This window comes from Puntigrus tetrazona, chromosome 4 (genome assembly GCF_018831695.1).
Source record: "Puntigrus tetrazona isolate hp1 chromosome 4, ASM1883169v1, whole genome shotgun sequence".
Taxonomy (NCBI): Eukaryota; Metazoa; Chordata; class Actinopteri; order Cypriniformes; family Cyprinidae; genus Puntigrus; species Puntigrus tetrazona.
The window spans coordinates 24,511,428-24,537,075 of NC_056702.1; the positions used below are offsets into that span (position 1 = coordinate 24,511,428).

The 25,648-nt window shown below is 38.8% G+C and overlaps 1 pseudogene; it reads left to right on the forward strand.

Annotated features, from left to right (window-relative positions):
* The first annotated feature begins 21,429 nt into the window (after positions 1 to 21,429).
* The window catches only part of LOC122342345, a 7,334-nt pseudogene continuing 3,115 nt past the window's right edge, over positions 21,430 to 25,648 (forward strand).

The following is a 25,648-nucleotide window of genomic DNA, read 5'->3' on the forward strand; positions in this document are numbered from 1 at the left end:
TTGCTCAGCCGACCCAAAAATGAAGAGTAATCTGGGTGTTGAGAGGTGTGACCAATGGCTTTCCTATAAAAACTCTCAGATCACATCCTACGAACCACCAGCCTCCAGCTCTCCATCTTCAGGTGTTAAGGTTTTATCATTTTACATGGTACATTGTTCTCTTTACAAAACACAGAACTTAAATCTACAATAATTGCACTGTCCATCCAAAACGTGGCTTCAGTACTTACTGAGGGTTGAAGAAGGGTTGAAGAACAAAGTGATGCATATATGACTATCTAAGATTACAAGGTGCGTGCCGAATTTCAAGAGTTTTTGTGCACTTTTTTTGAAGGGTCCTAAAAGACCTGAGAACCTCGATGAAAAATACATACGAATAACAAATAATCCCAAGGAAAACAACTTGCTTTTAATAATGAACTAATCATTTAATCAACATTAACGCTTTAGCCTACCTCACCTCGTGATATATGACAAGTCATTCATCACATAATATTTAATAAACGGGCTTAAAATAGTCAAGTCATCTCCAAAAGTACTGTATGATTGCTAGAACAAATTTACAAGAACAATGTACTTGAAAAGAATGAAGCGAGTTTACGCTCATCTGGAAAACGGCATTATCTTGCTTAGATTTGTAACGTAAAGTTATAAAAGTATATTAAAGTGTAAACCTTATCTAAACCAGTAAATCTTATCGATGACTCGCAATTTCAGAATAAAAAGTTGCTTTGTATGTGGCCAAATATAAATATTGTAGAAACATCACCAGTCCTTTGGTACTTTCTAGTAACTTTTTTATACTTTATTTGAGCCAGTTGTCGTCACTTCACAATAGTTCATATATAAATACTGTCATATTAAAAGGTTGTCAGCTCATAATTTGAATACAGCTTTCTTTCTTCAGGTCAATCATTTATTAATGAAAAAAACTTAAGGAAAACAATAACTTTTTCCATAGTATCCTTTCGAATGTTAAAGTCGCCCAAGTCAATGTGTTCTTTATGCAATGCGTTATTTCTACAGGTTTTTTCTTCTTAGGCTTATTCATCGTTTCAAATGGATTTTTGGTTGTTGTTTTTTTCGCCAAATTACTATTCGCAATCATAGATACAAAACGTGATCTGGGTTACCTAATAACAGCTAGTAGTTGCCGCTACATGCATTACGGTAATTTCACGGATTGTTTTAATTGTACACGAGACTCACCCCTAACCATAGTGTGTAAGCAGTTCAAGGTTGGTTGGTTTTAAAGCAGCTTTTCAGAGTGCAGGATGTTTAGTATGGTCTAGTATGCATCGTTAACGCGCTTGTGTTTGTCCCGCTGTGTGTCGTCAGTCATGGCGTCCGCCGCCTCCTGCTCCTGCTGTTGGTGTTGTCTGCCCTCCTCATCTCCACCGGATCGGCCCTACATCTGCCAACCAGGACCAACTGCAGAGAAGTTCTTCCAAGGACTCAGAAAAGTCAAAGAATGGTTTCTAAAAACGCAAAGGAAAATTTTTAACAACCTAGACAGGATTACGAAAAGCAGTCAGCCCTTTTCTGTTACTTATTCCGGTTTATGGGGAATGATTAGTGGACTTGTGCAATTTGCAGGGTCAGAAATTGCAGCGTACAGTAAATACAGTGATATGGACCTTTAATGGACGAATTAGAAAATCTTAATATTAAGATCGATAAGTATTATCAACAGCAGAAGTGGGACATCTGGACGAGTAGTGCTTACCAGGAGAAACAGACTAAGATTGAAGCAGCGTGGACGTATACCAAAGCTGTTAGATATACTTAAGAAAGAAAAAATGAGAAAGAAAGGGAGAAACATAAGGAAAACTTCAAGAAGGAATATTTAAAGTACTCGCAAATCACAAATGAATTACACAAAGTGCTGATTTCAGCAGGACATGACTTTAATTATCCCTTTGAGACTTACTGTCTACACACGCCCAACTGTCACGAAAAGATGATCATTCATTACACCAAAGTTATTACTAACCTCATCTACAAAGGCAATACAATGAGTATTTTGTACTATAACCTCCAGAATTTTACGTCTGAAGCTTTGAACGTGGAGGCTGACCTGCTAACTAAATATGCGTACGACGCAGCAATGGTTATGTTTCAAATCCACCAGCAGTGCATCCTCTCCAGTATGGACTACGTTATTAATGACGTGCAAACGCCATCAACAAAATCGCAGCGCCAGAGCTCGCGAAACAAGTCTGGTCGTCTCTGGACAAAGATTACGACAGGTATGACTGGATGGTTGTTGCTTTTTTGGCCAAAAAATCCAACCATAAAATATGTAAGATCCTGAACCGTCACACCTTGTTTGGGTTTAATAAGGTGACGAGAAACCAAGTCAGTGTGGCTGTCGCCAGACAGGTGAAGGGGAGTCACACCAAGGCAGCCTTAGTCAAAGCAGCCATTGAGAAGTGCATTAATGAAAATGTCCTGTGTCATAGGGTACCAAGGAAACTTTCTACATGTAGCTAAACTGTGGGAGGTACGCCAGTGTCTCAGACTTCACAGCAGTACACACATATATGATAAAAGCTCATGACAGCCACGGCGCACAGGAAATATCAGACTACGATATGAATAGATATCCTGAAGACATTTCGGCTCAGACTCCTTACATTTATAAAGGGAATTGTCACATAGGCAAGTTTGTTGTTTTCATTAAAAGCGATGAAGAAATAATGTCAGAAGATCCCTGCGCCAACCTAGACTGCGGTGAGAATGAAAATAGAGGCAGGTGCGTTGCTGTGAAAGACCTGTTCCTGGGAATGTGTGAGTGTGATGAACCATACTACGGCCAGAACTGTGAGGAGAGCTTAAAAGACTACAAGAAGAACTTACTGGGAAGCAAACCTATTATAGTGATATACCGCCAGGGGCGTTCTGGTGCAGGCTAACTTCATGAAATGACACGAGCTTTTCTCAATGCCTGATGTTTATATTTCTGTGAGGATGTGTGAATCAAAAGCATCTTCATCTGAGCTGTAACGCAAACCGCCAAGAGAGCCTCTGTCCACAGGCAGGAGATTAGCTGGAAAAGTGCAGGAATTTGTTAATGTGTGTGGAAATGTCGAATAAACAGTGGGATTTTATTGGAAATTGTTTAAAAGTCAAGTATGACCTGTGTTTGTGTAGCTAAAGTGAATTTCCCATTAGACCCCACATCAGCGATTCAACGCATATAACAACATATTAGTGTCTTTACATTGAACTGATCCCCTCCTGTCTGTCAATGCAATCTTCTCGGAGAGAGTTTAAATCACTTGCTTTTCTGCTTCAAGCTTCTGTCCTGATTTTGTTAGCTGGTTACGTGCATAATAAAAAAACAATAAATACATTTTATTGTCATTGGCATGTCTTTGGCTTTTGTTTACAGTAATATTCAGTAAAGCCGTTATGTTGTCCGTAAAAGAAAATGTATTTTTACTGTACAAAGTAGTGTGTGATAAGTGAGAAATTTTAACAAACTTAATTTTATGTTTGTTTTCTTATTTTTGTAAAGGAACCTACTCTTTCCTCATATTAATGTTCCGTAAAAGTTTAGTTCATCACTAACAAATCACCTTAAATGTTTATGAAAACTATCAAATAATAATAATATTTGTTTCACACTTTGAGAAACCTGTAAAGACGCAGGCCTTCTTTCTTTAGCTCTGACTTATGATTAAAAATGACAAATAGAGATTATAAGATCGTAACATGTTTTAAAGTTCTGTAATCATATTTTAAATTTTTTTAAGTGATATAAGGGTCATTTTAGCTAGCTACAACCTGCCTTCCACAGTTTGTTAAGGTTATAATAAGGAAATTTAATAAATGTATTTCACTTTTACATATTACTTACATGCATTGCCTTCTGTCACGGTGTGGCTAAAGAAATGGAAATATCCAGCGTATGAATATGAAGTGTTGTTCATCTTTGATGGTCTGGACGAGTGTCGCCTGTCTCTGGACTTTAAGAGTAAAGTGAATCTGTGTAATATATCTGAGTCAGCCTCAGTGGATGTGCTGCTGATGAACCTGATTGTGGGGAATCTGCTTCCCTCTGCTCTCATCTGATCACCTCCAGACCAGCAGCAGCTGATCTCGCCCTCTGAGTGCGCTCCATCGAGTGACAGAGGTACGAGGCTTCAATGAGACACAGAAGGAGGAATACTTCAGGAAGAGGATCAGTGATCAGAGTCTGGCCGACAGGATCATCTCACACCTGAAGTCCTCCAGGAGCCTCTTCATCATGTGTCACATCCCAGTCTTTAAAGAATCCAGATCAGTCTGGTAAGTAACAATGAAAACAAACATTTACTATCATAGTAATTCATAATTTTCGGTTTGGCCTATAATGATGTTGATATTGTATGGTTTACTGTCAATATAAATGAATTTTATTATTGACAAGATTGTAACAGGGATTTTTTGTTTTGTTTTGTTTTGTTTTTTGTTTTTGTTGCATTTGATTTATTCCGATCTCTTAAGAAATATGAAAATACAGGGTTGGCATGTTTGTGTCCTTGCATTTACTGTTGGCCAAATTAATTACTCAGTGACACCAGGTCCTAAATGAACAGAGTATGGCAAGTATGGGATATTCAAAATAATCATCATAATCATTTCTCATCTGCTTTTTATTAGACACTTAAAATTGGAATCAGATTAAATAAGGAGATTTGTAAATACATCCTGATAGATTAACTTGAGTAAAGCATGAGAAGCATGAGTAAAGGATCTACATGCATTACACCTTCGCCCACTATTTGGTTTCCATCGTTGAGCCAATTTAGATACTTGCACCTGTGTTTAGGTTATTTGTGCATTCTCATATATTTCAACTTCTAAAACACATATGTAAAATATAAAGAAAAGCTGTTCACGCTTTGTTTTCAGTATAGTTGTTTGTTTTGTTCTTCACAAAGGCTATATGAATGTGATCTCACTGCTCTGTCTTGTGAAAGTTTGTCTTCAGTTTTACAATCCTCAAACTCAAACATCCTGAGAGAGCTGGACCTGAGTAACAATGACCTGCAGGATTCAGGAGTGAAGCTGCTCTCTGAAGGACTGAAGAGTCCAAACTGTCATCTGGAGATTCTGAGGTAAAGGCTTTCAATAAAATAAGCAAAATGTGTGTCAGAATCGTATATAATTACTCAGGGCGTTACTTAAATTAATTTATAGGCAAACAGTTCATGATCCAGTTTTTTTCAATATCTTTTGGATTTAAAAATGTAAGATGCATCTGCCCTTTTTATTTGATTGCCCATCTTAATCACCAGTAGAACATGACACTTTAGACAGCTAAGTAATCCTTAACAGATGTTGTAATGAGGAGTCAGAGACATTCAGATCTTTAATAAGAATGGTCTTATAGGCAGAAAGTCAACAGCAGTTTCAGAGATACAGGAGACAGAGACAATACCAGGCAGAGATCAGAATCAGGTATCCAGGCAAGGGGTCGAAATCAACAGTAGAATAAAACGCTCAGAATTACCAGCCAGGCACGGATAAGGCTTTGAGTCAGAGCACAGCTTATGAAGAGGGTGTAATGGCTACACCTGGGCCAGTAATCAGTCCTAGGTACGGGGCATGATGGGTAATGTAGCCACAGAGGCGTGGTTTTTTGTACACCTTTTGGAGTTTTATTTTAGGTGTTGACGTCTTCAAAAATATGTATTTGTATAATTAAAATGTATTAGTAACAAAAACATTTCAATATGTTTTTACAGCTCTTCTCTCAGATCTCTGTCAAAAACCTTGATTTTGGCCTGTCTAATTACTATTCATGAACCTCTCTCTGATTGGCCTGTTCTGTGTGAAGTTTACTGAGGATCGACTGCTTTAAAACTTATATGGTAGTTACATGTCGGTAGGTACATTCCAACTAACTACACTGACAATATCAACACAAGAGTGTTGTCCACAAGAGAGTGGAGACGTGGAAGAGGACAACCTTTATGACTCAAGACACCTCTAATAATTGAACAACATGATGCCCTTCCAAACATCCCAAGGTTTCTACCTTGGCAGGACTCGATAAGGACTCCTCATTGTAAAAATACATTTTGATTATTAAAGTAGAACAATGAATTGCAAACCAAATTATAACACCATGGTAATATAGACGTGCAACACTGTGCACACATTTAATGTACTCATTGTGTACTGTAAAGTGTTTGTGACATTTATGCAAATACACATTTTTCAAATTTTGCACGCTTTTCACACCCTTTAAGGAAACAGAGACAAAATATTTTGTGGAAGTGTGCTTTTATTAATGTATGAAGTGTATAAAATCAAGGTGCGTAAAGTCAAATATTCAAACATAATAAACATTTTTTTTCCAAGAGTCGCAGTCCTCCATCTGCCAGACTTGATACATTTCCAAACACGCATGGGCCTGGCTTCCTGTGGACATTTTTTTTTCTGTTCTTGCCAAACACACATCTTTATCATTTTCTGTCCTCATCATACTCTTTCAGTCTTGCCATTTTGGCTTCTTGACTGGTATCAACTTCGATCCAGGAGGGGATGGCTAACAAACAAATGAAGCACCAATTGCCATTGTTGTTAAAAGTGTAACTTACCTCTTTTGTCAGTTTTGTCAGCTAGAATTTGTCTGCCTTCTTGCACATGTGCTATTAGCAGATAGTCTTGACTGCATGTGAATGGGCTGTGTGACTGTTCAAGTAACCTCCTGATGAACTACGCAAATGTACATCTACAAAGTATTACGAAAAGTGAAATACATTTATTAAAGAGGATTATGCAAAAATGTATTTTATAAGGTGTTTGAACACCTGTAATGGTAAAAAGTTACACCTCCAGAAAAGTAAGCATCAGGCGCTACTTTTTCTAAATTGTCTTCCTGAAAGAGCTTCTTGGCTTCTTGTAAGGCTAATGTTACCATTGTCTGTTTTCACTGATGATGCCTTCATGTGCTACCAGAATGATCACAAACAGGAATGTGGAAGTTAACATTGAATATGAAAGAAATGTGAAGTCGATCGCTGGAATTAGTCCAGCTCTTGATCACAAGTGGGGCTTTGTAATAGCAAGGTCACCATTAGTTATTGATCTGTTAGAGCTCCGCCCTTCCCCAGAGCGCCAGCTCATTTTTTTATTTAAATGTGTAATCTGAAAGTGTATGGTCACGGTGGAAAGGACATGTTAATGTTGTTTTCATTAGCACTGATCACTTCAAAAATTTCACTCCGGCAGGTGCAAAAAGCTTTTTTCTTTAGACGCTAACCCGCTTCAGCCAAGCACTTTAGTACAGCCTCTTAGTTGTGCATTGTGTTCATTCATGGTTTTGCCTGAAATTAGGATGTCATCCAGGTATGGCCAGACACCTGAACTCCTACAAGCAAGGTATCCATAAATCAGCTGTTGACACTCCAAACTGCAATCGCAGAGGCCAGAACAGTCAACGGTGGGAGTTAATAGTTAGTGAGAAGCTGCTTGATGATCCAATGGAAGCTGCTGATAAGCTTGTTTTGAGAACAGTTCCTGTCTTTTTTCCCACTGTCATTATGGGTGTGGCCTACTTTGCATGCTGAACATGGTTCCAAAAATTCCTTGAGCTATCAATTTATCCAGCTCCCCATCCAGCTGTGGCCGTAAAGCACAGGGAACTGGGAGGGCTTTGAAGAAACGCTCAATTCAATTGAGATACAAACAAGGGCAGTGAGTTCCATGTTGCTTTGTACATTAATTCCACAAATGCTTGTGACCACTGCTTTTGAACTCCACTGTCTGCATGCATTTCAGGGGTTTGGGAGGATCACGTGAAGGATAAGTATACTCACTTCCAGTGTGTACGCTTGTTTGTTCTGCATAACAGTGGCCGAATATGGCTTCTGCCCCTTTCTTAGATTTGCAGTGGAGCAGTCGTCTACCGTGATACTGGCTGAATCTCTTGTGTCTCTTTTGTTTTGTCTCTTTTAGCAATAATGGCATACAAAGATGGAAAATCTACTGGTCTGCGGTATATGTTGGTCGCCACACCTGTAGCATGGTTTATCACATTTTTGATATTGGCTTGTAGCTGTAACTTTGTGTCCTGATGCATGCGTGATGGGTTGCACGGCGATTGCCATCCTGATTCCTGTTGATGTTACGGAAGCAGTCATGCTGTTTTAGGAGCTGAAACTAAATATACATTCAAACCTACACTAAAACTAATAACACCCTCTTAAAGGGGCCTTATGCCTTTAGCCAATATACTACAATTCATATTCATTACTATACAAGAGTTATCGTGACTCTGTAATATCACAGAATGAATTAGTACATTTATGCATATGGCAGATGCTTTTATCCAAAGCAATGCATAGTGTTCTTAAAATAATAGTTCACCCAAAAGTTCATCCTCAAGTAGTTCTAAAACTCCAAACACAAAGGGAGATATTTTGAAGATTTGTGACAAAATTTCTAAAAATCTTCCTTGTGTTTTGACAAAGAAATTCATACAGATTTAAAGCCACATTTTTTTCTTTTTCAGGTAAGCAATAAATACATTTGAGTGGACTTTTTCACAAAAGATAAAATATTTGTTTTTTTAATCAGCAGTACCACTTCACATAAATTCATTTGATTTAAAATATTTTATTTATCACAAAAATCAACTTCTAGCATTTTCAAACACGGCAGGTACAGCTGAACATTAATGAATTCACTGAAACACACTCGTTACATTTAGATCTGGAAAATACTTAATTAATTACAAGAAAGTACTAGAAAGGGAAATTAAAAAAGATGTAATGAAAAACATTTATCTATTTTTCTTATGAGAGTTAAAAATAGAAACATAAATGCAAAACCATCAGAAGTCAGAGATGTTCCCAATCGCAAAACAATTCCTTTAAAGCATTCATTAAACGTTTTTCAGCTAAGCCCATACCCAAAGAAATTAAGCCCTGAACAATGATAGACATCAATAAAGTAAAAAAAAACCAACAACCTACAGTACACCGCAACCTGAGTACATTAAATTCAAAAGATGAATAAATGAACATCATAGCAGGGATGCATGAATACACACTTTTAGAAATTAGAACTCAACAATAAACCGATCATAACATAAACCTGTGTGTGCTCTTTGAAAGCATAGCTAAATGAAGCGCGCTCTTCTTGACAATCAAATTGCAACACTGTTGGGGACTCTGTCTGGGGACAAATAAGAATAATCCAAAGTTAATTTTTCATTCCGTTCTTGATTGTCTCCGGCTAACTCACTGAGGCTCTTATGAAAGTCTTATGGCCTTCTTCACAGGTTGCTCTGTGAAGAATGTGTCTGATACATGCCTAAGAACAGCTGGAAAAAAGTAAGATATTTAGGAAACTGATGCTGCTGTTACATACTTTGAAAAACAAAATGGGTCATTTTTGAGCAAAAATAAATGAAAACTCAATGCAATAGTGATAGAAAGCTGTAATTATGCTATGGATCCACTCTAGACTAGTGTGATCTTTTACTTTCAATCTCTCTGAAGAGCCCACAAACTGAACCCTTTAACTGATAAAAGTAAGGTTATTGTGCTTAAGTCTACCCCCAGGTCACTTGCTGCAAAGGTAGCTGGATGTCTTTGTCTGTAGGTCATTGTTATGGTTCTCTGTATCCTCAGCTAGTAACAGGTTCATTCTTTTCACTATGCGCCAGACTAGACCGCTGACATGTTCTCTACAATTCTCAAGTGAACACTATATATGAATCATCAAACTCATTCTTCTCCATCCGAGTGAGAGCCCAGACTGTACCCAAAACCAAGCTGGAACAATCCCGGTCCGCAGAGTCTCCAGGATACGCTCATATCCACTTCCCTTCCGCTGAGGAGGTGGTCTGCGCATGGTGGAAGGACTGTTGGGGATCCAGCCGCACTCAGTCAAACTGAAACAGAAACTGCACGTGTTAGTCTACAGATATCATCAGTTTTAAACGCTCCTGCCGGGTACGTGAGTAAGCTCACCTGTCCGGTTGACAGCGCATGTTGTGCTGAAGCTGTGAAAATCACCACGGTCAGGTACTCGATCAACTCTCCCGAGATTCCAGAGACTCTGGAAACTGGAAACAGCGACAGTAATGATGCATATTGAATAGACAAGATTATAAACAATCACGCACAGACAAATACTGTGATTAGTCGACTCACTGTGAGAGTTATTCATGCCAAAGCAGGAAACGCCCTTAATAAATCTTTTGAATCTCCACGCCTTCTCGAACTGCTTCATCGCTTATCATAGTAGATCTTGACCACGGCCGAAACAAAACTACAGAAAGATACTCTGATGCCAAACATTTTCTCTGACGGGTACATTTATGGATCTGAACTGTTGTTAGCACTTACTGGTGGATTGCCTCCCAGATCTTCAAGCCATCGTCTCTGTAATAGTAGTTGGGTGTATCTTCCATTCCTCGAGCCTTTATGTCCTCATGGATGTTCAGGACTTGAAGGATAAAGCCTCCATGGCATTTTTTGCACCAGTTTCTCCATCCCATCTGCATTGATGCTACTAATCTTTGGACACTAAGAACACAGTTCATCTTTTGCTTAAATATCATCAGAAATAAACTAAGCTGAAAGCATTTATTTAGCTTACTCAAGTGATGATCTAGCATAGATGAAATTAGTGTCAAATTTTCTAACACGTAAACCAGTTTGACTGACGTATGTTTCTGTCGATGAATTCCTTATACCTTATATGGACAAACTTGTGGCTCTTTGTTCAGAGCGAGTGCTGTATGCTGAAATATGACTCGGGCAAACATCCAAACGATTGCCTGTTATTCATCAACCCCAAATATTTATATTACTAATTAAGGGCAACTTATTTGTTAAGACTGCATGTCTTTACAGCCATATCACAGAAAGATGAAGAAAAAATAGAAACAGAAGTTTGTGTACTGCTGTACTGAGTTGGCTGTAAAGCTACCTTGCTGAAGACCCCATCTTCACTGATAAGGTGTTTACGGGTCTCTCATGCGTTGATTGCGCATCGTGAAACGAACATGAGGCATCAGTAACTGTAAGAAGCAAATGATGCCTGAACATTACATGAATTTAACTTTAAATGACTGAAAAGGCAAAAGCTGTTTCCATGTCACACTGAAACATGGATAAAAGATACAAGGATATCAAAGCCAGCAACCCTGCATCAATACACAAAGCACAAACTCCACCTCTTTGTACTACATCTAGATATAACGACTATGTACCTTGTATACGGGATGGACGGCAGACAGCTGTCTGTACATGGTAATTTAAAAACCTCAGACACCAGATGTGTCTTGAGAAGGTGTGTGACCAGCTGGGTGTACGATGAAGTCTGAGGATTTTCACAAAACATCTTGGCAAGCATCCAGTCATATTTAGAATCACTCGGAAGAAAGATTGACTCATTTCTCCTGAGGTTTGACTCAGCTGATTCAGATATAATAAAGGCAAGCAGGACATGCTTTCTTTACTGCAGTGAGTGAATTCATGTGAAAAGCAATTTCATCCATTTTATATGAGACACATACCTGAATGGCGATTGGCACATTTGGTCCACTTCGCTTTGTACAGTAGACAGATTGGTGCGCCAGATAGCGCTGGCTGGCTGCTGACGCCCTTCAGTATTTCATAATCCACTATGTAGATGTTTCTTCTGTAAACATGTGGACACAGGTGTATAGTGGAGAACAAACAGGTCATAAGTAAAATATCACAGTAACACTCCAATATGTGGATCACTTAAACAAGCAATAAGTCTTGATTTGAGTGATTTCTGTGTAAAGTTTCTGACCCGTAGCTCCTCATGTAGTTGGCGCCCCTTCAGAGAGCCCTTGACCATCTGCAGTGTGACGGGAATTTCTCTGAAGATCCGTAATTCTTTGATCATGACAGGATTGCAGCCAAGCTCAAGAACTGGTAGCCTAACATGTAATCCTTGGTCCAGTCTTGTATCACGCTCTCTGTCCAGATTACAAAGGGGACACTTCAATCAACTGTCAAAGGTTTACAGGTATAGAAAAATATGCCTCCACATTGTTTGTTTTCCATTATCTATCACTGCAGTTTTCCCGCACAGTTGCTGACATTTTAAAAAAATACAGAGCCGTGACTTTTTTGGGCTACTTGGGATATAATGTGCAGCAGCCACCCAAAGTACAGTAGGAGGTCAAAAGCCTACTACTCATTCACTAAACTACTGCCAGGTGGTGCAAAAGTTAGCAAACTAACTGTAATTTTGTTTTGTGAACGGAGATCAAAAATGAAATAAAACAGCAAATAATATTACGATATAACATTATGACATGCTTAAAAATTCTTCAAAATTAGAAAGTTAGTTTAAAAGTGGAATAGCTGCAGCCTAATGCATGAAAAAAGAGGCTTACTTAGCATGATGCTAATGCTAGCATTAGCTAACAAGTTAGCGCCTAATGCAGAGCAGAACAGGTCCGGTGACTACAGTAAATCTGAGGTAAAATGTTGGTGATTTGTGTGAATTAAATGCATCTCATCTGGATTGTTGAGTTTTCTCCCTGTTTTCACATCAGCGCTGTTTCGTCTGCCTTTGAACTACAGTATTCAACATTTGAAGTGGATCAGAACAATTCAGCAAGCATCACGCTCCTATAGCATCATAAATTGAAAGGAGACAAACATTCTTGAAAGAGGAAAAATTCATCCGAACCTAGTGGAGTGTTCTTGATATTGTAATGCTCAAAATATCTTTCAAAATCAGTAATGTCTTTCCCAGGACTCTACTAATCCTTCAATTTTGTCAAGACCTAATTCCAGAGACCTGAAACAGAATACATACAGCAGAGTTAGCAACATAACAACCGTTTGCTTGGTACTGCATTGCTTGTGTTAAATTACGTTATCCCTGAACCCCTAAAGTCATCATAAACATAACCTGAACACATAGGGAATTGTAAAATTCAGTAACAGATCAATATGACCATGACCATGACACACACCGCAGACTTACGCTTCTAGGAAGTTCTTTTGAAAGTCAAATCCTTTTGTCCATCAAACTGAACGCCTTTAGGAAGCCCCCTCTGTGTCATCTATACATTTAGGGAAGGCTTGGTTTTGTTCCTTCCATCTCTCAAACGATAAAAATGACAACATGTACGTGTTAAAGCAAGAAATACATCTAAAGGCCATGTGTATTCATAGCCCAATTTCATGTGTAAAGTTATACACTGAAAAGTATTTTCTTACTATTTTGAATAGTTCACCCCAAAACATACACATTTGTCATATAATTACTCAACCATCCAGAGCTTTGTTCATCTTCAGAAAGCAAACGACGTTATTTTTAATGAAACCTGAGAGCACTTTAACCTTCCATCAACGGTAAGGCTATTACTGTAATGGCATAATTGGTATTTTTGGATGAACTATCCTTTAGGTTTTAAATAGTAAAAGACAGATATAGCGCTTAACAAAGAAATATTAACATTTGCATGATGACTATAAAGTATAAAGCAATGATATATATATCACACATGCAAATATTACAAATAAAAATGAATACAAATCTTAAACGTGTATGTTATTAGAAGCGCTTGTCGTTGAATAAGACCATAACTGTTTCACAAACCTGAATACTTCCTGCCTATGTTTCAGTTCTTCTTGTCTTTCTTTTTTTATGTTTGTGTCATCCTGAGGCAGTCGAGCTAAATGAATTTAGTACACATTACAGCATTTAACATACGATTCAATTTTAAAATAATAACCATCATATTAATGCTTTTTAAAACTACGCATCGTGCCTTTTGATGGTCACTTCCTTTTTGTCTTCCAACCAGCTATAAAAGGGGAACTCCAAGCTTTCCAAAGTGACTTCTCACACTGATATGCTTACAGAACCAGGAATAATTAAAATAATGGCCTTCTTTTCAAGTTTCACCTGATTGCTGTCTGTAAGTTCCTTCTCCATCGTGATCTCGAGGGTGAGCCTCCTTTAAGAACGACTTTTATTAGACATTTATGTTGTATGTAACATCAACAAAGTCTATTTAACCCTATAAATCGCACCCCTAATTAAAAAAAAACGACAGATATTTCACGAAAGTTATTTTCCAATAATAAACATTACATTTATTTGCATCTTGAGTACCTAAACGCTCAGGGTCCTAAAGACTATGCTATGCGGTATTGATGCTATATTACTATATTTTTTTATTATGTCTTTTCAGACATATCAGACGGCCAAGTTCTTACCGCTGCAAAAGAAGAAAAGAAGGATGGGGTTGACCAGACTTTTCCGCTGCTCTTCTTGCTCCGAGTCCATTAGCGCCAGGTAAATACTGTTCGTTCGCTCTTGGCCATGATCTGTCTCATGCTATACACGGTCACCTTGTAAATCCACATGGTGCCTGGAGGAGGAAGCACAATCGCTGGTTCCTGCTCCTGTTTATATGAAGCTCACTTCCTACACAATCACGCTCATGATTTTGCAATACTGTTCAGTTCAGTTCTTGTGTACGGAAGCCCTCATTAAATATTTTACTGAGAATTCGTGGTGGGTATAAGGTGTTATAAACAGACAACTTTTCAGTTGTGTTTCCGAACAAATCTACCTAGATATTTACCACCTTAGCAAAACAAAGCGACAAATGTGACTTTCTCTCACAATTTTATATAGCACAAAAACAAGCATTGTATAACACCCTTTAAGACCTGATGACCATGTTGGGTGGACCTTACACAGTGGTGAGTTATTAAGTCAGAACTGCATGGTATTAATTTGAATAAAACTAGAAGAATTTCAAATCACATGAACCAATATTTTATTCGCAATAGAACATGGATAATACAACTGTTTAATCTGACAAATTTTACAATTGTAGGCACAAAAGTTTGATGCCTCGCTTCAAATGTGATGCTTTCACAGATCTCAAAATAGTTGGGGCAGGGCATCTCCTTTCTTTTCAAAACAGCTGAAGACATCTGGGCACCGTGGCTATGAATTTCTGAAGTTTTAATGTTTGAATTCAGTCTCATTCTCGCCTGATACAGGTTTCTAGCTGCTGAAGAGTTTATGGTCGTCTCTGATGTATTTTTCATTTAACGTATGCTTCAAATGTTCTCTGTAGGTCAAAGATCTGGACTCTTCTCTTCTGTGAAGTCATGCTGTGAAAGTAATATCTGCTGTGTGTGGTTTAGTATTGTCTTTCTAAAATACACAAGACCTTCCTGAAACAGACGCCATCCGGAGGGGAGCATATGTTGCTCTAAAACCATTATATACCTCCTGGCAGCATTCATAGTGTCTTCTTCCAGAACATGAAGCTGCTTGTACGGTATACACTTATACACCTCCATACCATCAGAGATACTGCTTCTGAACTCAACTGAAACACACTGAAGATCTCTCTCCTTTCTTTAGCCCGAGAACACAGTGTCTGTGATTTCTAACAAGACTTGTCTGACTATAGAAGACTTTTTCACTTTGAAAAGAGTCTTGGCCTAAATTTGGGCTGCTGAACTAAATATGGTATCTCTTGTCTGGTCTGAGATATATGAAAAGTGACAAAACACAACAAGGAGTGATTCTGTAGCCAGATCGCCCGTAGTGTGGTGTGTGTGTCCTCAGTACACTACACTATGTACTTTTAAAGACCAGGTATACTGACCTTTTGTTTGTTTTATTTTTGTTTTGTGTTATTTTTGTACTGCTGATCAGTTAAGCAAATGTTTATCAATTATACCAATTTGGAAACTGTTCTCTGCCTGGAAAAATAAAATGTTAATCTTGGTTAACTTATAATATTGTCTGAAATAACTTTTCTAGTAGGTTAGTGACTTCTGAGGTTTTCTCATTGTTGGCACATAGTGCTAGTGAGCTTCAGATCAACGATCATGGATGGAGCCGCCTTGAGATCTTGACTTGGCCACCAAACTGGCTTAGTATGCCATTACTTAGGGGAACGCAGTAAAAATTACTCTTTTTGAGTCCATCGAGGAGATGTCTGCATTAAGGTAAGTGATCTACGGTGTAGCTCTCTGACTAAGACCTGACTAGCTTCAGATGTGTCGTGAGTCTGTTCTGACTAAACAAGGTCTCTAAGCGACCCAGACTCCTAACGTACGATAAGTAGAAACTAGGAAATATTATAGTTAATTAATGATCCAAATTTAATCACACAATCTAGAGGGATCAGCAGTTACATTTAAGTAAATATAACTAAAATCATAAAAAGATTGAGTCAGATAAAGTTAGAAATTGGAAAACGCGAAAGATTACATAAATATAAGTGATTTTAAAGAGACGCAGGGAAAAGACTGATCGCATTAACCTTCGACCAAGGCTTCTCTGGATCCGCTTCTTCAGGAAAAGGGGAGTTTTACAGACCCATGGTTTCAGTATGGTCTATGCACATACTTTACACATATGAAGACTACTGGAACCATAGAGACAAACCTAGGTGTATAACTTCAAAAAGATCACAGAAATGATAATCAGCCATTCTGAACAAAAATGCAGGAGGCTCTCCAGAGACCAGTAATAAAATTATTTCAATTTATTATATTGCAAATGTCCAGGCATGGTCGTAGTCCCAGGTGATTTTGCACTGATTTAGAAGAGGAGAGACAGTTGTAGGAAGGGTATGAAGAAGGATCAAGAATGTAGTGTTGTGTTAGTGCTGGAAGACGAAAAGAAGGAAATAGAAAGTGGGAGAGAGAGATTGTAAGAAAGGAAAATGAAAGGAATTATAGAGCTAATGAGAAAGAACCTTTTATCCTCTGTTAGTGTAAAAATCTCCAAATGAGAAAAATAATGTGTCCAGAATTTATCAACTAAAAATGCTGCTTTAAGTTGAGGCTGATTGATCTGCCGCTTCTAGTAACAAGGGAAGGTGTGAGTTTGGTCTTGCTTCTTGCAATGAAGGAAAACCTACAAACACAGTGGTGCAAGTACTAGCAAACTAAACTATTCCTCCCGGGAAGGAAGGCAGATGTGAAATCTGATCAGAAAGTTCAATTTTTCTGGACATATTATTAAAGTTAAGTTGAATGTAAAAGTCAGGCAGAAAGTCTTTACAGACTGAGTAGATGGAAGTGGTCAAATTCTATACCAATCTGACCATGAACACTTTGTTAATTTTAGCCTTGTGGTTTCAAAAAAGCATGATCGTGACTCGCGATATGTCTTTGTAAACTAATTTGTTTGATGGATGATGCAGTCCCAGATTGTATCCACCAGCAATAACTGTTTGGACGTGGACACAACAGGAAAACCAAGGCCCACCAGTCTTCAAGCAATTTGTAAAAAAGGCCTCAAAATTGTACAGTTTCTCTTTGTCTGTCTCTTTCAGACTGACTTTTGTCAACCCTAGGAACAGACTCTCAGGAGGTCTGGTCACACCCACACACCAACTTACACCAAGGAGATGGGTGTGGAGACACTACAAGGGGTCGCCTACACCTCATTACACTGAATGAATAAGTCCATGACCCCAGTGTAGCACACTGACCTAAATTACACAACACAACACAAATTATGGTAGACTAAACATCACCCATCTCCCATATTACACACATTTTAATCATATGACACATTTACACTGGTACTAAACATGAAACTCCAGGTCTAAATTATTCAAATGTATCACATTACACATAATTTCAAACATACAGGGAAAATTAAATATCATTTTTACACTTCATCTCAAACTTACTGTATGTGAACATCGTGAAGGTGCATAGGACCCCGTATGGCCACAGTCATACTATAGAGAAAACTGAGACCTATTCAGCAATGCAGCTGGTCTCCTGGGACAAAATACTTATGTCTCGGTCATTGGCATTGCCTTCAAGCTAGGGGCACTCACTAGTTTAGGGCACATGTCTAATGACTATACACATTCATTTAAACAAGTAAAACAATCAAATTTAGATTCTTATCATGAGACTTACCTCACGCCAAAATGCACAGGGAAGGATTAAAAGAAACTGAATTACATTTTCTGTTGTTTGTGACTGTTAAATTCTAAGGTTTGTATTAATGCTTTAAAATGAAACAACTGATATAGAAGGATTTTTATGATGAGAATTGTGAAATTGTGTATTTTAAGTGTTTAATTATGTGTTTTATTTTAATTATATATACTTATACTTCCTTTATTCACTCATAGACCAAGAACCTAAATCCTAATTGTAACATTTAGTGGTATTAAATAATCTGGAAACCAGAATTAAAGTAATAATGAACAGGTGATTTCTGTGGAAAAGCAACAGCTTAGATATCTAAATATTGAGAAATGAATCTTTAAAGTTGTCTAAACAAAGTTTTTAAGCGATGCATTTTACTAATAAACCGCAAACATTTACAGTGGGAGTTTACAATATATTTTTTGTTTAATATATTTAATTTCTGCAGGTTTGTGTCATTCTGAATTAGCATTTAGATGAGTACCATCCGTATGAATTTTTATCAAGATACCATCCCGGACTAATCGAGCACGAGAACTGCTGTCGATATAATAATCGATTAGTTGTTCCAATCAAAGCATGAATACACGTGAGAAAATATATCTTGTCAAGCTCCTGAATGGTAAAATATCATTGTGTTTATTTGATTTTAACACTTAGCAGAGATGGCTAATGGAGAATTCTGTCAAACAAGATAAGTCGCTCTCATGATTTTGCGTACTAACGCTCTCAGTTCGAAATTCCTTGAGCACGAAGCCCACATTAAATATTTTACTGAGAATTCTGTCATGTGGTACAAGGTGTACAGACAACTTTTCAGCTGTGTTTCCAAATAATTCTACCTAGATATTTTGCAGGTATTGGGGCAAATAATGTACAAGTAAAGTTGGTGCATGTGTGCTCAACTTTCTCTCTCTCTCTCTCTCTCTGTCTCTCTCTCTCTCTCTCTGTCTCTCTGTCTCTCTCTCTCTCTGTCTCTCTCTCTGTCTCTCTCTCTCTCTGTCTCTCTCTCTCTCTCTCTCTCTGTCTCTCTCTCTCTCTCTCTCTCTCTCTCTCTCTCTGTCTCTCTCTCTCTCTCTCTCTGGTCTCTCTCTTGCCCTCTCTCTCTCTCTCTCTCTCTCTGTCTCTCTCTCTCTCTCTCTCTCTCTCTCTCTCTCTGTCTCTCTCTCTCTCTCTCTCTCTCTCTCTCTCTCTCTCTCTCTCTCTCATCTCTCTCTCTCTCTCTCTCTCTCTCTCTGTCTCTCTCTCTCTCTCTCTCTCTCTCTCTCTCTCTCTCTCTCTCTCTCTCTCTCTCACTCTCTCTCTCTCTCTCTCTCTCTCTCTCTCTCTCTCTCTCTCTCTGTCTCTCTCTCTCTCTCTCTCACACACACACACACACACACACACACACACACACACACACACACACACACACACACACATACACACACTTTTTTGGATAATCGTGCAGGCAAGACTTTTATTTTGGCTTGCCGCCGCCATGACGTCATAAGGCTGCGCTGTCTGCGACTCTGACCGGAAGAGAGGTTTGTGTTTGTGGTCCTCTTAAATGTTCAGAGTAACAACGTTGTCCTGAGGACTTTACGAGTGACAGTAAACCTCTGTGTCCCTTCAGTGTGATGAGAAACTGCTCTTATAAAACTAAACTGAATCTGAAAATACACACGAGTGAAAGCTCAAACGTTTGATGAAAACGCGGGAATATATGGTTATACTAAAGTCAGAAGTCCAGCCACGAGTACATAAACTATCTGTTGTTTTTTGCAGTGCTTGTTTTACTTACTTACGTGACATGTATATTTCTATTATTCCCTTCTCAACCGTGACAGAGTGTCCAGAAATGGCGTTTATTAAAGAGGAGAGTGTGAAGACTTCCGGATTGAAGAGGTTTTCAGTGTCAAACTAGAAGATTTTGAGCAACTAATGGGTTGGTTTCTCGTTTTCACATGTCTTATTCTTATTAAAATCTGTTTTTTATTGTATTTGTTATATACAAGCATACTATGAACACAGGCAAAATAAGCACAATAAAAAAATAAATAAAAGGACACCACCACTACTACTTATTATAATGTTGGCGTGAGCTTGTTATGATTGGATTGATACTAAGCTTCAAGGGATAAAGCTGTGAACCTTATAACACGTTAGCATTGTGTTTAATGTCCATCAAACAGGGCAATAGTGGTCCAATAAATAACTAACTGATAATTATATCGCCAAAGTAGTTGTAGTAATGTAAAATGGTCTCTCTATAGTTTAGAGCAAAATCGAGGTAGAGTTTGTTATGGAAGCAAATTGCCTACTGGAACCATTGTTTAATTAAAAATCTATTTCAGTAGAGAATACGAGGTTGTAGCACGCTGTCGCTTTTAACATTTAAATGCTTTGTCTTCTTTTTTGGCGCGTAGTTAAAGTTAAAGAGGAGAAATGAAGTGCTGAATGAAAACGAAGAGAAAGATCACCGTGATTATATAACCAAAGAAAATCTCGCTCACTTACTCGCAGACTAAAAAGTCTTCCAATTAAAAAGAGTTAAAGCAGTTTATACGAACTAGAGCAGGAAGTAGCTTAACCTGCTTTCAGTGGAAAGCGTTTTCTACCCAACATGCAAGCCTTAAAACTCCACATGAAAACTCATACAGAAAAAACCCCCTTCCCTGTCGTCAACAGTGTGGAAAGAGTTTCAAGCAGAAACGAATCTAACCGGCACATGAGAATCCACACCGAGAGAAGCTCTCACCACCACCAGAAAGGGAAGGGTTTCTGGATTAAAAACCAACCTTTAACAGGCAGCACGTGAGAACTCATACAGAGAAACCCCTTGAGCAGCTTAACAGGGTGGAAAACATTTCAGTCAAAAAGGTAGACTTGATTACTGGTGCGAAAGTACACACAGGAGAGTTTTCCCTTTCGCCTGCCAGCGCTGTGGAGTACGCTTTCACTCAGAAAGGAAGCCTTAACAGGCACATGAGAATCCACACCGAGAGAAACCATACACTCTGCCAACAGTGTGGGAGCACGTTTTCACTCAAAAAGTGGTCCCCGAGCAGGCACTTCTGAGGAGTCACACCAGTGAAAAGCCTTACACGTGCTAACAGTGTGGAAAGAGCTTCACTGTGCGAAAAGCTGGACGCTGCACACGAAGAGTAGTTCATAAAGGTACACGGCCTTTCACCTGCCTTCAGTGCTGGAAAGGTTTCAGCCAAAAACAAACCTTAACTCGACACGTGAGAATCCACACCTGAGAGAGACTCCTACTACCTGCCCTCAGTGCGGAAAGAGATTTCTCCAACACGCCAACCCTCAAAGTCCACGTGAAAATCCACACTCGGAGAAAACCTTCTTCACGTACAGTTTCGCCGTGTGGAAATGAGTTTTGACCAAAACGGTGTTTAAATCGCATGTGAGAATTCACACCGGAGAGCAACCTTCTCATGCCAACAGTGTGGAAAAGGTTTCACCGACACCAAAAGCCTTAAAAATCCACGCCAGAATGCATACAGGAGAAAGCTCTTTTCACCTGTCAACGTGTGAAAATCGATTCAACCGTGAAAAGAAGCCTGGCAAGTACTACACCACAGTTCACACTATAGAAAAGCCTTACACCAGAAAAACGGTGTGGAGTTAGTGTCACTCAAGAAGGGATTCTCAGTAAGGATAAGGAAAGTTCACTTGCCCTCGGTGAGAGAGTTTCTTCCAACATGGACACCTTAAACTCCACACTTCAGTACTATACAAGAGAAAGGCCTTCACCTGCAAACAGGGTGGAAAAGCGCTGCTGAAAAAGAAAAGGAAAGCTTAATTACACGCCTAGCCTCTTTACCTGCCAGCACTGTGGAGTAAGTTTCACTCAAAAAAGTGTCTCTCGACAGGCGCTGAGAAATACTAGGAAAGCCTCTCACACATGTAACGTGTGTGGAAAGAGATTTCTCCAACACGTAAACCTTAAAGTCCACATGAACGCCCACACTGAGAGAAACCACGCACCTCGCAACAGTGTGGAAAAGTTTTTTGATCGACTTTAAAATCCATAATGAAAAATTCATCCAGAAAGCCTCCTGAGTGGAAGAGACAGGCACATGAAGAGATCACACTGAGAGAAACCCCACGATGCCCTCAGCTGCAGCAGCATGGAAACCAACATGAACATGGGAAGTCATATATGAGAACTGGCACTGAGAAAAGCTAGCAGAACACGTGCCACTCCTCCAGAGTTTCAATCAACATAGAAACCTGTAAAGTCCGTGGGAAGAGCTCAGACTGGAAACAAACCCATTTCAACTCACATCAGAATCACACTGGTAAGATGAAACTTTTACTCTGCCAACAGTGTGGAATAAGTTTGCACCTTAAACAGAAATGCTGAACACGCATTACGAGAAATTAACACCAGAGAGAGAAGTTTTAATGACCTTTAAAGTTTAGATGAGAAGTCGCATTTAGACCTTTTACCTGCATACGCTGTGGAAGGTTCCATATCTGGTTCAATCTTGTATAGAGAGAAACTGTTTACATGTGAATAGAGTTCGAGATTAACCCCAGTAAGCTTGAAATGAAATCAAAGAATATCATTTGGAAAATCAGTTCAAATTGTCTCAGTAAAATGGGGAGTTTGTTTTGTAGCTCTTAAACACCTTTGAGCTTCTCCGTAGGTCCGAGGGGCAAGTGTTACGAGTCGGGTAAGGAGTTCTGGAACTCTACCTTCTCTGACACGCTTTTTTTTCTTCTCCCGGTCTGGGTTTGTCATTGAGGCTGAGGAACAGTACTCTGCATCTAAGGCCTCCAAATACAAGAACAGTTTGAAGTATACCAGGGCCTTACTGCCGTTTGGCGTGCAAGTGTGTTTTCAGATATGGTTCGACGCCGCCTAACTTCATCCATGGCAGGAACACATTTTGGCATCTTAACCACATTTCTTTTCTCTCTCATGAGTACTCTGATGATTCTCCTGGTTTAATGAAGCTCTCCACTGTGAAGTAATGAAAGTGTCCGTGTTTGACGCCTCTGTAGATACAAAAACTGGGTCTGTCTATACACTTCCTGTGACAGGGCTTTAAATTGAGACGGGGCTTAGATAGGCCTGATCTTAGAACACTTTAGCCGCTTTTTTGGGACAAAGACTTTCTAAAACAGTACACATTACTAACCAAAACCATCTGTGCTAATCTGAATTAGGAGGACAGCTGTTCAATTCCTTAGAATCAAATTATTGCAATCAGCTGCTTGTTTTGCAACTATTATTATTATTATTATTAATAATCTGCTTATTTGTTACATTACATACAAAGCAGGTGTTTTGAAAGATTGTTTAGGAAGTTTATATTGATATTATAAAAGGCCAAAAGACCGCCCATGGATCACATCTAGATCATTTCTGAGAAAATAGTCTCTCAGGCCGAAAAAGCTTTAAAGTCTGGTGTGAAGACTAGACGCTTTTGCTTAAACTTCATGTTTTGAATCAAACAAGTCCGCCTAGATCCAATCGTTTTTTTAATCTTTACTACTTTTTGGTCTAGGGTAGAGAGTTAGGCAAACAGTGGTTTAAACATGATTGACACGGGCGTGAGATTTATTTTCACGATGTGAAAGTTTCCGCATCGCTCTGTGCATGCTTCAATCTCTCCGCCATACTTGAGCGCAAATGTCTTCGGATAACGCAAAGTATTTTTTGCCTCGGGTCCGCTTGATGAAGTTTCAATTAATGTAATTGCAGAACCAGTTGCAAACTCCGGTGCTGAGTTACTGAAACTGAATGAATTCATACATAAATAAACTATGAGTCAGTGATTCACTTGCCTGCGTTCTTTTTTAGTTTTATTTTTATATGAATCAGCTGTTTGCCTGTTATTAAATATTTAGAACCCAAATAATTTATTGTTCTTTCTGTCAATTATTGTCTTCTCTTAATTAGTACGTCCAAACACAACAGAAACATGCCACTAAAGAGGGAGAGCAAAGCCTTCAGGATTGAAAAGTATGAAGTCTAACCAGAAGATCTCAAAGAATCCACATGTTTTTTTCCCCATTCTCACTGTCATGCTTGATTCTCATTTAAAATGAGAGTTCAATCCAGGGCACAACACCATGTGTATTTTCATCTCATTTTGAGGCGAATTGGGACTTGTCATTAATTCAGAGTAAATCTGAGTAAATCTGTCACAGCATTAGCAATATTCTCTCAGAGAATTTGACTAAAAATTGACTGGAAGAAACATGTGAGATTAAACATTAAACAGGATAATGAATCTGAGTTAGGATTATCAGTAAATGATCATTGAAAAAGAAAATGATGCATTTGAGAGAGGAGGAGCCACAATACAGCTAAATACAGTCACTTCAAAAGGTTTCAAAACAAGTTTGAGGTTGCATTCTGCATCACGCTCTATAAGGATGTAGAACTATGTTGGGTTGGTTGTTTAGCATGTTTAAAATTTTGTTGCTTTGTTTTGCTTCTTAGACTCCAATTTATCTAAAGTGAGAAATAAAGAACTGGCCGAAATGGATCAGAATGAGAGCAATCTGTGGATTTGGCAACTGAAGAAAATGTCTTTTAAGTGCTCGTGAGACTAAAAGACTAGACAAAATCCAGGAAGCCGCTGAACTAGCATTCGGTGAGGACAGTGTTTACCTCAACATGTGGAAATCCTTCACATGCAGAAGAAAGACCCTTCATCTGTCAATAGTGTGGGAAAGTATTTCAAACGGAAAGGAAACCTAAGAGCGTATGAGAGTTCACAAAGGCCAACAGGGTGGAGTAAGTTCTGTCTGAAAAGGAAAGCTTGAGTATCACATAATATGAGAGATGCACAGAAGAAAACCTTACATATGTCAATAAATCAATCAATCAATCAATCTTTTTTATTTGAGAGTAGCGCTTTTAATAACACAGGTTGCATCAAAGCACTGTACAGTATAATGACAGGGATGTGTGTCGATTTCGTAGATGACTCAATTCCTTATTAAATGCAGACGTGTCTCTGTAGTCAATCCACCCATAGTCACTAGGGAAGTTATGTCCCCAACCAAGCAAGCCAGAGGCTACATGGTAAGGAAACAGAAACCCATGCATACAGAATGAGGAAAACCTTGGGAGAAACTAGGATCAGTTGCTAGCGTGCTCCTCCTGACTGGACGCCCAGCACTTAACTTCCAGTTCAATTTAAACACAGCTGTAATGTGGTAGTGCAATGACTTTGACTGTGTGTGTGTGTGTGTGTGTGTGTGTGTGTGTGTGTGTGTGTGTGTGTGCGTGTGTGTGTGTGTGTGTGATACATTGCAAGCGCAGTGCACGCATGCATGCGTGTGCGTGTGTGTGTGTGTGTGTGCATCAGGATCTGGGTGATCTGTCCACGGGCCATATCTAGGTGTTCTGGCTCTGATGCTGCAGCTCAGTGTGACAGATCTTATCAACAAAGTGGAAATCCCCAGGTCCACATGAGAACTGGGGCATTCACAGTGATGTAGAAAACATTTCCTGGAAGAGGTTTTCAAGCTACCTAGACTTTATTGACTGTGCACAACGGCTTGTTTTTACTTCTGTATATATCTTGAGCTGTTCTAGTTCAGTATAAGCTCCCTATTGTACTTGGGACCAACAGCTTGTCATTGATGTATTTCTAGCTCCTGAATAAAGTTTTTCCATCTTTAAATAGTTTCAGTTTATGTCTCAACACATGTTGCTCTCACACAGTCAAACTAATAATAGAATACTT